Here is a 16,221-nt window from a genome sequence, read left to right as displayed (position 1 = left end):
AAATGAGTAAGGTACATCAGAGAATGATGCAGAGGGAACGAAAAAGAAAAGAAGATATAGGTACAGACAAGACCAAGGGCATGGATAAATATTGCTTTAGCCATTCTTTATTAAAGGCTCCACAAATAGTCAGTTAAAAAAAATTGATAGTTAACTCCAGACATTACAAGTTATATTATATATAGTTTGCTTTCAGTTTTACAGTAGTGTAGTGGGTTGAATGGTGGCTCCAAAAAAGATATGTCCATATCCTAATGCCCAGGACCTGTGAATGTGACTTTACTTGAAAAAAAAAAAAAAAAAATTTTTGCAGATGTAATGAAATAAAGGATTTGAAATAAGATGATCTTGAATTCTCCAGGTGAACTCTAAATCTGTTGACAAATGTCCTAAGAGACACAGAGGAGAGATACAGGTGAAGGCCATGCAAAGACAGAGATTGAATTATGCAGCCAGAAGTGAAGGAACACCTGGAGCCATGAAACATTAGAAGAGACAAGGATATTCTCCCCTAGAGCCTTCAGAGGGGGCACATGTCTGCCAACACTTCAGTTGTAGACGCCTGGCCTCCATAACTGAGAGAGAATAAAATTCTGTTGTTGTAAGCTACCAAATCTGTGGCATTTTGGCAGCCACGGGAAACTAAACAAGTAGTATATACGGTGTATACAATGCAGTAGCATCTCTTATGAGGTTTTAAAGTTAGCATTTGATGTAAAATTGCATATAGTCAAATTACCTGGAAAATTTTTTGTATTACCCTGAAAGTACTCTCAAAAATATACAGTATGGCTCATTTTGATTTCAGTGTTTGAAATGGATTGCTGCTTCTCGGTTGAGCACCAGATGCAGAAGCTGGCTTGAGTTTCAGGAACACGTAAGCCCTGGATTTACACTGAGGGAGAGGTGCTCACAGCTGGGAAGGGACTATGGAGTTCACACTATGAAGACAGCAGCACCCATTCCTGCTCACTTTGGGCACATGTTCATAACGAGAAATGGGGAAGACAACAGCTGCTTATTAAAGTTGTTCTCTTCTTCATTCTATTTCCAGTTGCTAAACATTTATATTTGAAACCCAATAAGTTAGTTCACTTGACTCCATTATGATCTAAATCAACAATCTGTAATATTATGGGACCTAAAAAGTACTTTCAAAAAAGTACTTTTTTAAAAGCACAGGCTTCTCCTCAGAAGATTCTGATTCAATTGGTCGGCACCAGGCTGAGAATCTATATGTCTAACAAGTGGCAGGTAATTCTTATGACCTGGAAAATTTATAAACCACTAATTTAGTTTATGACATATGGTAGGTTCCCCTCAATTTGGTCTTGTTGTCATTATAAAGTATCAAATTAAAGGAACACCTTACGATTTCACTAAGCGGCTAAATTTATGTACCCAAATCAACTCTGCAGTCAGCATGCTGGTGGAGAAAATGGAAAGAAAGAAAAAACAGGTAAACAGTAGCCTTTAAATACCAAAGGCTGATCTTATCCTACATGGATGTCCCACTGCCTTGTTCAAGGGAGGACTGTAAAACAATGCAACATATTTTTTAAAAAAGAGGCTATAAAATCAAAACTGTATGGCTATGAACACACCCCTATGTATACACAAAAGGAGTCTTTCATGCTCTATGTTCTTTGCATGTGGTCCTAAAAGCCCTAAGATGACCTGAGAATCTTTGTAGAAACATGGTCATATGCTCATTTTATTAAAATGGTATTTATAAGAATGAAAAAAGTTACAGAGAAAAGATATTACAGTAGTCAGCCAGCCTTCAAGATGACTCCCAATGACCTCTGCCTCCTGGCAGTCATGCTTCTCCACAGTCTCTCCCCACGTTATATCAGGGTTTTCTGCATGACCAATAGCACATGGAAAAAGTGATGGTATGTCACTCAGAGGCTGGATCATAAAGAATATTGTGCCCTGCTCTCTCTTTTGGATTGTACACTGTGGGAAAAGGGAGCAGCCATGTCACGAGCAGCCCTACAAGGAAGTGAGGAGCCATGGCTGCTAGTCAACAGCTATTGAGTGCACCTGCTTGAAAGTGGACCCTCCAGCACCATCCAAAGCTTCAGACGATGGCCCTAATCACAGCCTCAAGAGAGACTCTGAACCAAAATCACACAGGTAAGTCACTCTTGGGTTTCTGACATCAGAAACTGTGAAATAACAAACGTTTGTTGTTTTAAGCTGCAAACTTGTGGGGTAATTTGTTACATGCCAGAAGATAACTAACACAGATAGTTAATTAAGATAATTTATTTATAAATGAGTAAATTTTCATTGGTCATAATCGTTCATAAAAACATCTCTAGTTAATGTATGGTCTTGCTCAAAAAACACAAATAAGTGTTTTATTGAAAATACTCAAAGCAGCTATAACCAAGAATAAAATGATTGGATATTTAACAGCCATTTATACAATGCACTTGGATTAAAGTTTCCATAAACCAAGTGGCTTTTGAGTAAACTGAACCACTCTATCCAGCTCTCCTCACCCTTAGCTCTGTTGGTTGTGAAGACAAAGGGTAATCAGGCCTGTCTTTGCCTCAATCAGGCTGTTGAGCAGAAATTCTATGTACTGATATCTACCACAACTTCTAGCACAGGGTATGGACAAGAGGCACTTAAAATACTAATTCCTTATAAAACAATTCCTAATTTTCAGAATTAGAATTCCATGAAATAAGAGGTGCTGTGTGTCACATTTATCTGTGTCCTCAGAGCCTCGCAGAGCTTCTGGCACAAAATAAGTGGCACGTACAAGGGATGGAAGGATCGAGGGATGGAGGGATGGAGGGATGGAGGGAGGGATGGATGGATGGACGGATGGACGGTGGACGGATGGACGGATGGACGGATGGACGGATAGATAGTACATCCTGAACTATTTAATGCAACTACTTATTTATATAAGATTAAATTTTGACATGGGAGCCAGCAGTGAGGGGAAACTAAAATACGTGTGCTCTACTGCTTAGGACTATGGGAGATGATTTACAAATATTCACTCCAGGCTATGAAAATAAGAGAAAGAGAAACACTATACTTGAAGCAAACTAAATGCCCATCAACAGATGATGAGATAAAGAAATTATAGTTCATATATATAATGAAATATTACTCAGCCATTAAAAAAAATGAAATCCTACTATTTGCAACAGCATGGATGGACCTAGAGGTTACTATGCTGAGTAAAATAAGTCAGACAGAGAAAGAGAAATACCACATGCTTTCACTTATATGCGGAATCTAAGGAGCAAAAAGAATAAACTAATCGAAAACAGATTCATAAACAGTGGACAATTTGGTGACGGACAGACGGGAGGGGAGGTTGGGGGGTTGAGAGAATGAGTGAAGGGTTAAAGAAGTACAAATTAGTAGTTGATAGTTGGGCATGGGGATGGGGAGCCCAGCGGAGGGAATGCTGTTAGCATTAATACGATGGCTAGGTGGAGGGCCAGGGGAGGAAGGAAGCAAATGGGTGGATCATTTTAGGAACTATATAGATGTCTAACTAATGTACTGTATACTTGAAACTAATTTAAATAAATAAATTTTTTAAAAAAGAAAGAAAGCTGAAGAGTGGAAGAAAAATCTTAAATGTTAACTCATTGAGAAATCCCTTTTAACCAATATCGGTGCTACAGCAGACACAGTTCTAACAAGAGTAATTAGGTAACGAAATTTACCTAATTATGGCCCACTGCTAGATCCTGCCTCTTCTACCCTTGGCCACAATACCCTCCTCCTCTTCTCTAAAGAGCTTAAGAGTCGTCTCAAATTATTTAAGCAAGTGTTTTACTACTTTATTAGTTAGGGTAGCACTAGATGTGGTACTAGATAAACCTGAATTTTCAGTGGCTAACACAACAGAAGTCCAATTGCAGCAGAAAGTAGGAACTAGGCAGTTGTTCTACACAATTATTCAGGGGCCTAGACTGCTGAAGATCCTGCTGTCATCAACTCTTGACTTCCAAGGAGACCCTAGGTGTGGACAATCAGCCAGCAGGGCAAGTAGATAACAACACAGCCTAGGCCTAGCAGCAGCTTATGTCACTTGTGTCCACATCCTGCTGGCCAGAACAACATATGGCCCCAGATAGATATGAGAGGGGCTGGGAAATATAGTTACTGCCTAAAAAGTCACTTCCAAGCAAAAACTCTACACTATAAAGTGAAAGCATGAGTCTTTGGACATCCCTACTCATGAAAGTCATTCACACAAAGGTCTTAATATTTGATAACAGCTTGAAGCTTCCCACAGAGATTTGTTGGCAGAAATCAAGATTGTAAGCTAAAGGGATGCCTTGGATGGAATTTTAAGCATCTGAGAACAGCATTGGGTTTCACTCATCTTTACGGCCCCAAGGTATAAATCGGTGCTGGTAGGTCTTCTATATTAGGTTGTTGAAGGAGCAAGGAAAAATGTAAGAGAGAGGTTTTGAAGTGGGTGATAAGTAAATACCTGCTACTCTATTTTGACCCCACCTAAAATAGAAGCAATTAGATGGAATCACAAGTCTTAGACTACCTAAGAAAACGCGTTCATGATTATTCCTTCATTTCCTGTAAGTGAATGTTAATGATCTCCCTGTTTCAATAATTGCTATGGTTCTAACCTCCCAGTGGTCCCACATATTCAAGTGAATTATGATTAGGAGCTGCTAATTATAGTAATGAGAAATAGGAAAGAAAAGACAAAGGGAAAAATTCACAAATATAATATATGTGACAAAAGTGGGCCAGGGCCTCAGTCAATCGGCCTTTAGAGGCCCAGTAAGAAGAATATGGCACATCGGTGAGCATTTCCAAAGCCGTGACTTGCTCCTCCTATTCATGCACCAGCACTCAAAGGGCACATTTTCTTTCCCTGGTAGTTCCACTTTATCTGAAATAATTACAACTATGGGCTTATGCTGTCCAGCCAGTCACTAAAATGACTACACAGCAAATGGGAAAGAGTCTGTTTTAGTGACAGAGACATACTCCAACCATGCACCTCTGAGAGGATGCAGGGCAGCTGCTTATATTCATAATTTGGAGATAAAAATTTTCTCCACATACTACTTTTCCAAGACACAAGACTCAAATTAGAGAAGGCTAGTACTCAAAGCACTTCATAAAAGTTTGACCTAAATATGAATTTTAAGAAACACAAACCTCATAACATCATGGAAACTCAAAAACTGACTCTACATTGGCTCTAAGGTAGAGGGAATCTCAGATTTGCATTTTACATTATATTGAGCTTCCCACAATGAAGTCCTAGAAGGAAGCTGGCCTCTGCCCTCTGTGACATGCTCCAGTGTGAGGAAGCTGCCCACACCTGGAAAAGAACTGCAGGGGGAAGCAGGAACGTGAAGGAAACAAGGCAAAGTTTGACCTACTCAGAGTTGATAGTCCTAAATCAAGTTCCTAAATCAAGTAACTGAAGGCATCCATAGTAGAAAACTCCACAAAAGTGGGAAACCCTGAGAAAAGCCAGGAATGAGCGGTACCAGTGGGACTAGGCAATTATCAGTATGCCAGGTAGTGGGTGGGACTGAGCTGAATACTATTGTGGGCAGTACACAGGAGTAAACTGAGTTTCAGTCTCTCATGATTGGGAGTTTTCAGGAATAGACGAAAACAGGATCAACCTCTCAGGAATTATTGGCAAAACTTCCCTCATTGGTGATACCCTTGGAGGACATGAGGAAGCCCATGAAGTCTTCCAGAGAACGCTGATCTACAGGGAAAAAAAAAATCCGATGTCGTCAGCATGCCAGCAGTGATTACCTTTATTTACCCCTTGGCTGGCAGCTAGCAAGAAGTCAGCTTCACTTGCTAAAGCTTATGAATTAATCTAAACAACTACAGCAAAGACCAGGCCAGGGTAAAATCTAGCAAAGTGTTTCTAAAATTACCTATAACTTACTTCCTACAATTTTAATCTACTCATTCAACAGTTTCCATCCAACTCAAAAACTATGGTTATTTAGTAAGTATTTCTTTAGCACCTACTCTATGTCGGACATGTTCTAACACTAAGGATGTGTTAGTCAATCAGGTAGGCAGAGTCACTGCTCTCGTGGAACTTCCATGATAGTAAGAAGAAATCCCAACCTACTTTCCACTTCATTCATAATCTAATGAAGAAAGCACAACTCCTCTCTTTCCGTCACACAATTTACTATCTCATGGAAGGAGGCAAACCCGGGACATTCACTGATGGCCCATTATGGAACAGAACAAGTGGTGCAAAGATGAATAAGGTGTGATTCAGTCTAGTAGAGGAGACCACAGATTCACAAAAGGTTACAACATAGCCAGGTATTATGGGTTTAATTGTGTCCCCACCCTCAAAAAGACATATTGACACCCTTACCTCCGGTACTTCAAAATGTGACCTTATTTGTTAACAGGTTGTTGCAAATGTAAGTAGTTACGATGTGATCATCCTGGAGAATGGTGGGCCCCTACTCCAGTATGACTGGTGCTCTTATAAGGGCCAGGTGAAGACAGACACACAGGGACAATGCCATGTGACTACCAAGTCAGAGATCGGAGTTTTGCAACTACAAGCCAAGGAAGGCCAACAATTGCCAGCAAACCACCAGAAGCCAGGTTTCAGAGGGAGTATGGCCCTGTGACACCTTGGTTTCTGACGTCTAGCCTCCAGGACTATGAGACAATAAATTTCTGTTGCTTTACACCACAGAGTTTGTGGTACTTTTTTACAGCAACCTTGGGAAACTAATACATCAGGAAAGTGTTATAGCATACCTAAGAACAGACTATGATAGAAATGCAGAGGAGGAAATTACTGTGCTTGTGGTGGGTGGGGAAGGCTTCCCACAGGAGATGCTATGTGCACAGGGCCTTGGAGTATAAAAAGGACTTTTGCCAGACACATGGGAAGTCAAGACACAAAGGTCCTTTTAGGCTGTGCCAAGGATGAAAAGACATGGCCTGTGGTGATAGGAAATCTTCAGTTATAAGCAGATAAACAATATCATCATGTTGAATTTTTTGGTAAGGTATCTTTGGCAGCAGGGTGCTTAATACACCTGAAGAATGAGTAGCATATTAAGTGTTCTCCAAACAGATTACGAAGGACTCAGTTACAGCATGTGTGATATTGTGATATAAAATAACATATATATTTGGTCATCCTGGTTCTGAGTGCAGAACTTCTAAAACCTTTGGAATTTCTTGAATGACTAGGGTGAGAGGAGCGTATTTTTTTATTGCTAATGACGTGACTCTTGGGGGCTGGTAGCATGGCAGTGGGAATAGAGCAGGGAGAAAACAGAATTATTAAGTTAAGAGGTAGAACTGATATCAGACGGGTGTGGTGGGTACAGGAGACATGAAAGATAGATAAGACTAGTTAAAGGGCACAGACACTTGCTTCCAGAAGGCTGAGTTCAAATTCTGTTCCAGCCACTTAGCAGCTGTTTGACCTTGAACAAGTTATTTCATTTCCTTTGCTAGTGTCTTCACCTGTAAAATGGAGATGCTAGCAGCATAATGGGAGGATTAAATGAGTTAAGATATAGGTGGTACTTACGACTAAGTACCGCCTATATATTATATAGTGGGAGGATTAAATGAGTTAATATACAGGTGGTACTTAGGTACTAAGACATATGAAGTACTTTGTCTATATTCACTATAGCAGCAGTGATATGTACACAGGGAATTCTTGGGCCAGAAAAAGGAGGATCAGAAGAACATTTCAAAAGAACAAAAGTTGTATGAGAGGCCGCAGGAGGAAGAGATTAGTGCCTGGTGAAGATAACATGATATAAGAGTAGATGCAACACAGATACACAGGTCAGAGAGGGAAAGTTAGATCAGGTTAAACGAAAAGGACATGAAGGTGGCAGGACACAAGGAGCTGCTATCACAGGCATGACCCGAGGGAGAAGTAGAAAAAGATCACGAAAGCCTGTCAAGACCACGCCAAGGAACCTAAGCCACAGGAAGTTGAACCCTTCCCACCAAGGTGCTCATGTGGGTATGGCATCCACTCCGCCTTCTTGCGGCAACCCTCCATCTATTTCCTTGAGGAATTTCCTCTTCTCCATTGGATTAGTCATTGGGACTTAAATCAAGAGGTTTTGCCTTCTCACCACCCAGGAGGTGGGTACCTAGTCCAAGCCAGGCCAAACAGACCCTCTCTCTCTGGAGAATTAGGAGAATGATGAAAAGCCTGAATAAGGCTGAAGGTAACTGACTCCCACTGAGCTGCCCAAAGTGAGCCATGGAGAAATTTCTGCCTCAATACCTTCAGTGTCACCCGGTTCCCGCCCTTTCTGAGCCGCTGTTTCTATCCTGTGAAGATCCTCTATTGTTCCAGTAAATTCCCTTTTGATTTAAAGTAACCAGAGCCAGTGTCTGCTGTGAACCACCAAAGATCCCTGACACTCTAGCACGACTTCAACAAATGGGCCTTCCTGACCATTTGTTTTCAAAACACAGGTACCAACAAGAAAATGGCAGAAAGCTGAAGGACCATGCTTAATGCCTTGCAGCCCAATGGCATGATATGGGAACCAGCTCCTTCTTCTTTCCCTTAGAGAAACCTGAAGCCTCATTGTATATCCCGTATTCAACAGTGTGTTATGGGATAACAGAAATAATATGACCTAGATTTCCTACCTACATCAATCATTTCATTATTCCTTTTTTTAGCTTTGTGGACACAAAAAAGGGGGTGCTGTTTCCAGAAATGAGTTCTCTCTTCTGAACACAGCTCCACCCCGGGAGATTCACTGACTCTGGTTTCCCTCATCGGTCCCAATGTTAAGAATAAAGGAAACTTCTCAGATCAGATCAGCCTGTCTCTGCTCTGAGCCCAATTGTTCCCTAGGGCTTTGTTCAGCTAGGATTAGGTTTCTAACCAACAGGCTTTCCACACTGCCTAAGGCAGAGATCATTCTAAAGTCAAATCTATATTTCCACCAGATTCTGAGTCTTTCAAGTTCTCTTTCTATGAGCATGGTTGCAAAGTTCTTGATGCTACACTTGAAATTAGACATTCTTTCCCCTACTGATGCTTTTGTACCTTTCGAATGTATTCACTCAACTAGTCCATACTGAGTACTTTCCACGTGTTAGAACTAAAAGTAGGCAGATTGTTATATCCCTGGAGGGAAATGAATGTTATTCATTTTGTATCCCATGCCTAGCAGAGCACCTGGCACATGATAAAAGACCCAGGAAAGTTTCCTCATCAAAGGAAGGTTTGCTTCATTAACAGCTATATGCAAAGTAGATTTCAATGGCCTATCGTAGGTTCCTACCTGACACTCAAGTATTAGTGGATGTGGAGCAGGTGGCACCCCAGTCATACTGACTGGCCCCAAATCCTAGCTCCACCTTTTCTACATAACCCTAATTAGGCTAAACAATGTACCTTCGAAAGCCTTAGTTTCCTCTGCAAAATGAGATTAGATTACCTGTCTCACAAAGTCATAAAAAGAATTAAATGAGAAAATGCTTTAATATTATCTAGTACAATACCTGGCACATAGCATTTAATGAATGTGACTATATCTGGTACAAATTTTATAAATCACAAATTCTGATGTGCAAGAAACATAACTTTTACTCCTATAACTTAATTTAATTTCTGATTCTGAGTCTCTCTTGAAAATTAAAACTCAGTAAAATAGAAAACGTTCCCCTTTGTCCCTCTCCTCCCTGAAAGTGTCCCTAAGTTCCAGGGAAGGCCGCCTTGATGGTGGTGAGAATGGGAGCTCACAGCCTCCTTCTGAGGAGATAACGCATCCCATCCAGTCCTTCACATAGGAAATGCGGGGAAGAGGTGCTTCGTTGAATGGCTCCCTGGAGCTCATGATCCACTGAGATGTTAGAACAACACAGGCAGACACTATCCATGTCATGTCTTTCCAACACACATCCCCCTGTGCTGTCTGAAAGACTCTTCCAGGTCTTGAGCATATACTCATTTTGTGTCTGCGCCCCATCGGAGGGAGCCAAAGGAACTCTGGATGCCCTGGATATCGCTGAGTATCTGCAGAGACTTCTGAGGCTTTCTCCAGCCTGGACACACCTAGCAGCTGGTTCCTGTACAACAGTGCCATGATGGCTACAGGAATTCCTCCACGAGATCAGCCATCTCCCTGAATTTACCCAGGATGCCAGACATGGATCCTCTCTACGGTCACATCCCTAATCAAAGGGGGGGGGGGGCAATAATTGTGTCCCCAAATCCCAGGACTCAGATTGAAGTGGGAATCAAGAAAAATAGGGCACAAACATGGTATTATGTTCTGGGGAGGAGGGGGGGTGAAAGACAGGGGACAGGGTATAGGAGAGAGGAGGAGCCAAAGGAAAGAGGGTTTTCTGACCAATCCCTGGTCAGAAAATCCTTATCTACTCAAGGAGGGGAACTGAGAGGAGATGAGAGAGGGGAAATGCCAGGGAGAAACTCAATTAGAACTGTTCTGATTTGTCACATTTACTTCCTCAATCCTTGTCTCTTCTATTTTGCATTTAGAAGCTAAGAATTGCCACATTTCTGCAATTTGCTTCTGACAACTCCTCTGAGGGCACTTGGTGACTAGGAGTGGTTAGAGAAAGGAAGGAAAGAAAAAGATTAACTCAGTCATTAACCTCTGACATCATCAAGACAAAAAGCATCATAAACGTGGGACCTGAGTCCAGATGTTAAAACCTCTTTGATTTGAGTGTCTACAGAAAAAGCCTCCTATGCCACAAGTGCAGCCCCACAGGAGGTGGAGTCCATGACTGTTTAGAAAGCATGCCAGCTCCAGGATGGGGCAAGACCCAAGAGCTCCAGGGTGCAGGAGATTCAGGATGAGAGGACAAGCTCTGGCCCAGTCCCTGATCCAAGTGTAGCCATCACGGAATGTCTATGGGTTTCAAGTGGCTTTATTTTCCCTTCATCTTCCAGATGGTTCCTGCCTGCCTCCCTTATCTTATCAAGACTGAAATCTCTTTAGCAGTTTCTTGACTCTGGAAGCAAATCAGCCATGTGACACTTGCTGTGCACTAGCTCCCTCAATCACATATTCCAGGACTGTTGTTAGCTGCTATTTATTTTTCATCCACAGATGGTTTCATAAAAGCCATTCTCCTTATTTACAAAAAAGTCCAAGTGGTAGCTGGATATTCATTTAAGATGCAAATCAGGTTATGCAGGTGGCATAAAATAACAGCAGGCTTTAAGAGCCATGATGAGAGGTGGAACTGACACAAACACCATGTGCTACTTAATGAAAGCACAACTTCTCCCTCCCGCCTTCCTTCAGATCAACGCCTCCACAATAGGGCTGTTTTGCTCTTACCTGTAGACAATATAAAGAGAATTCTACACAGAATGCTCTCCTTTAAATTCCTCTTTATGTTGCATCTACATCCTCGACAAGGGGTCAGCAAACTTTTTCTGTAAAGGGTCGAGTAGTAGATGTTTTGGGTTTTGCGGGCATACAATCTCTGTTGCAACTACTGGACTCTACCAAAGTTGTGTAAAAGCAACCAGAGACAACACGTAAATGAATGAACATGGCTGCATTCCAATAAAACTTTATAGACGCTGAAATTTGAATTTCACATAATGTTCAAATGTCACGAAATATTACTCTTGATTTTTTTCAACCATTTGAGATTGTAAAAACTACTGTTTGCTCTTAAGCCATACAAAGAAGTCAGTGGACCAGGTATGGCCCACAGTTGACCTCTGACTTAGACCATCACAATCTAATAGGATAAATCTCAATTCTAACAAACAACTAATTCTGATCTCAAGTAAATACATGAAAGGAAACTGCATTAATTCATCTCTTTTTGAATATATGATAAAAGAAGAGGTCTCTAGAGTTTACGGATTTCTTTAGAAATAGTGCATAATTATAAGATGACCATAAAATGCTTAAAACAAACTGTTTTCAGGCACACAGTCTGTTAGTGGAAACTCATTTTTGTTTATTCATTAAAAGTGTGACAAGGTCCCTACTGGCAATATTTTATTGGCCTATATTGAAGAGATATATATATTCAAAGAAATTATATCTCTTTATAGAATCTACAGTCCATAATTTTCATTTGTTCTTCTAGCCTTACCAGCACCATCTGTTTTCAGTTTGAAGTGGTAAGCTGTCCATATCCAAGAAGTTTGTTCCAGAACAACTATTAAGCACATGTTGCTCATGGCTGACAATACACTTGAGCCCTCACTGGTCACTTCTATGCTATAATTTCAGAGGCTCAGGAACTTATCCTCCTCCCAATATCCTTCCCACCAAAAAATTAAAAATTAAAACAAACAAACAAAAATAAGTGTTTGCCTGCTCCATACTTGAATTTCTTCCATGAATGAGTTTGGATTTGAGGAGCTGGGAAGGAAGAATAAAATTTGGATGGTGCTCTATTGTGCTAGGGTTAGGGGGATGGTAAGGCAGAGATGATAAGGCAGAGAATTATAGAACCTCCCTTAAGTTTGAGAACCCCAGGATTATAGCCTAGAAAGCCTGTAGGCCTTATAAGAAGACTTCTGGTCCAGCTTGATCCCAATAGGTACCAAGGTAAAAAGACTGAGCTCAGCCTTACAAAGCAGGAGGCCTGCACAAAGCCAGAGAACATCTGAAAATTTATTATTGGTATCTGTCCATCCCATCTCCTGCCCCAACCAGGCCAAAAAATGGCTCAGAAGAGGCCAACCCAGACCTCTGAGATATATAAGAACACAGGCCAAAAAGCAAACTGAAATGGAGATAAGGCACCCCAGTGTAGAGGGAGGATAACTATGGACCACATGGCACTACCCCCACCACAGGGTTGGGGGTAAACCCCAGATGGTTAGCTCATCCTCTGAGGATAAACAAAGTGGTGGAAAGAAGAGTTTTCCAATTTAACTATTTACCTAAAAATCCAAAAGAGGTTAAATTTACCTTAAATTGACAAGATTATCTTCTGCAATTAGGTGAAATAGGGGCTCAAAAATTCAAATTAAGAGTAGAATACAGTGGTAGGAGTAACAATAGTAGTAATACAATAGTAATTATATAGTTGTAGTAATAATAGAGTAATAGTAGTATTCATAGTAATAGTAGTAGTAGTAATACAGTAGTAGGTAGTGGTAGTGATAGTAAGAGAAGTACTAAATAGCAGTTAATATGTATTGAGTACTTTCTATTGGCCAGGACTGTTTTAAGTATTTTACATAACAGTGCTCATTTAATCCTTACCACAATCCTATGGGACAGGTATCTATCCCCATTTCACAGATGAGAAAACTGAGACACAAGCAAAAGGTAAAAGCTAGGACAAAGAAAGACTCAATGAAAATTTTCGAGTGGGTGAATGGGTTCATTTATGAAATTAAACATGAACAGGAAGTGGTTCCCACATAAAATCAGAAGCAGGTGGGCATCCCAAAATCACTGACAAAGCTTTTAGTGCTCCGGATTTGGAAATCAAAGGTTTTTTTTTAAAGGAAAATAAAAAATTAATTACTAAGACAACAGAGATTAGGACAGGGAACCACCACAGGCTAAACTGTTACCCTTCACATTAGTTCACAATAGATTCCTTTATTCCTCCCTTGACATAATGCTACTAGCCCTATCGAATTCCAAAATGAAGCTTCCAGAATCAGGGTTTTCCCTGCCATTCTGCACTACAAGCAGTGGGCAAAGCTAAGGAACGAGGAAACCGACAGGGAAGAGACGTCATCAGGCCCAGATGGGCCAATAATTGAAAGATTATTGGAGCCCACAGCTACTCCTGGTCCAGACACTGCCCCCTGGAACACATGACCCTCTCTCTTTTGTGATTTAATACCCTGTCATTTGGTGGCTTTTTCTCCATGCCAAAGTCCTTAGTGGTATATATTTACTTTATAATTACAGTGATTTTAAGTTTTTTAAAAATGGTGGTTTCCCACTCAGCCACAGGGAAGGTCTGCAGTCCCAATTAGGAAATGAACTGAAGGGAATCTTCTGTGTGCACTGAATCCAGGCCTCCCTTTAAGAGAAGACACACACTGGGCCCTGGGTGATCCTGCCACCTAGCGGCACACTCGCTTTCCGTGAGCCTCCGTCAATCTGAAATGAGGGTGCCCAGCCATCAGTTAAATTATTCCATCTCACAGCCTATGAATTTCAATAAATATACCATCTGTTCACCTTCTGTGTGGGAGTTCAATCATCTTCTTGGCAGCAGTATTATTCTACAGCAATTACCTATGTCTTTATCACCCCTCATTGAGCTGCAGCAGCATCTCTATAAAACTGACAAGTTTTAAACCACAGTTTCTGTAGATAGGACAGTCTCTATGGTGAGAGCACAGAAAAATATCCACACTTAATTGTGTGTGGGGTGGCACAACCTCATGAAATGAGCAGGCTCTCCTTTGGGCTGTGGCGTAGAACTGTGCAGCCTTAATTTCAGGCTGCCAGGTCTTGATCTCTTGAAGTGACAGGACTGGGAAAAGGGAAAGGCCTTGCTGGAGAGAGGAGACTCCTGCTGACAGACGTGCAACCAGGAGATATGGGATCCACCTCTAGCTCTGCCACTAACATGCTGTGTGACTGTGTGCGCAGTCAAGGACACTTTCTGGGCCTCAGTTTCCTCTTTTGTAAAATGAGAGGGTTGGAATGAGTGAACACTGAACCAATCTCCCTTCAGCTCTGAAACTGTCAGATTCTAGGAGGTGGAGAACTGGAGCGTACAGTGCAGCCATGCCCAGATGCACCACTGACTTGCTGAGCTTCACCGAGTTGCTAAGTAAAATTACAGCTAGAAAAAGAAAAAAAATCACAACCACCAAAGCGATTGGAATGTCTTTTTCATTTAGATACAAGTGACACATAACTTTATATGTTTTAGTTTCAGGTGAGGACATTTTAAATTTGGGTTATTATTAATGATATTTTCTTGCACAGCACATAAGAGGAAACAAAGGCTTAGAGAGGCTAATTAGTTCACGATTACCCCTAGCACATGGGGAAGCTGGGGCTTAACTCATGCCATTCGCTTCCAAGGTCCAAGCTCTCAAATACGGTACCCAATCAGAAGGCTTCACAAGAAAAGCAGAATTTTAGGACAAGGTGTAGAGCAAAAGCATTTCAGAGGAAAGCAATTTCTATCTCATAATATCCAGCATTAAGTTTACATTGGTTCAGTTCCGGGTGCTTGCCATATCCAAACAAGCTATGGCCCTAACAGTGCTGTGCATTCCTCAAACCTCATTCATATTCTTTCTGGGAACATAAGAACATTGAATTCCCAGCATCCTTTGCAGTTAAGAGTGGGAACGAAGATTGGATTCTGACCAATGGGTTGCGGGCAGAAATCCTGCACACCATCTGAGTGTGGCCATAAATCATGTGCATTTTACACTCTTCTGTTGTCATTCATGCAGCTGGAAGTGAAGGACTTCAGTACAACATCCCATGATAAAAAAGAAAAAGCCTCAACCTCTGTGTTATCACATTAAGGAAAGCTTTACAGAAGGCTGCTCCACCTGCACTGCACTATGGAGAGTAAGAAACAAACATTGAGAAATAAACCTTTATTTTGTATCCTCCTGAGACTGTGGGGTTGTTACAGCTTTTTCATTTTGGATTATTAATGATGCTGTCTTTTGAAAAGTAGTCAATGTACCACTAGTCAGTAGACTGGCTGATGGGAATAGTAATGGCACCTTATTTTTCGCTTGCCGAGGATCCGATACCCTTTCTTCTGAATCCAATCCCCAATTCCTCTACTCTAGCACCTTGATTTTCCTGAATGTCTGTTCTCATGGCTCAAAGGGATACCACCACTCATCCTCAGCTGACACATTCCAGCCCCATGTCCACCAAATGAGAGGCAATCCTGGGATTTTTTGCTGAAACTATTGTGACAGAGAAACTCTTTTGCTACTGGGAAGTCTAAACCAGATAATATAAGTCTGGAGCTGCAGGGAGGTCACCATAGGAGAGATCCCGCCCTAGAATAAAGTTAGCATGTGGGACATCAGAACTATGAGAGGGGTGAAGAGTGGGAAGGGAGAAAAGGAATGGAAGGCAGAGCAAGAGAGAAAATGGAGGCAGAGAGGCAAAAGGTGGCCAAGGGAGCAAAAGGGAGAGAGCAAGGCAAAGAGAGGATGGGATGAGAGGTAGGAAGGATGGAGGGATGGAAAATAGGAGCAGAGAGAGAGAGGAGGCAGAAAGAGCAAGAGTAGAAGGA

The 16,221-nt window shown here is 41.4% G+C and overlaps 1 protein-coding gene across 1 annotated transcript in view; it reads right to left on the bottom strand.

Annotated features, from left to right (window-relative positions):
• The window catches only part of SYT16 (synaptotagmin 16), a 200,621-nt gene that overhangs the window by 146,721 nt on the left and 37,679 nt on the right, over positions 1-16,221 (bottom strand). The window lies entirely within an intron of this gene.

Source organism: Pteropus medius, unplaced genomic scaffold (assembly GCF_902729225.1).
Source record: "Pteropus medius unplaced genomic scaffold, Ma_sr-lr_union100, whole genome shotgun sequence".
Classification (NCBI taxonomy): domain Eukaryota; kingdom Metazoa; phylum Chordata; class Mammalia; order Chiroptera; family Pteropodidae; genus Pteropus; species Pteropus medius.
Note: the sequence above shows the minus strand (reverse complement) of the source record. Positions and strands in the feature narration are given on the sequence as shown.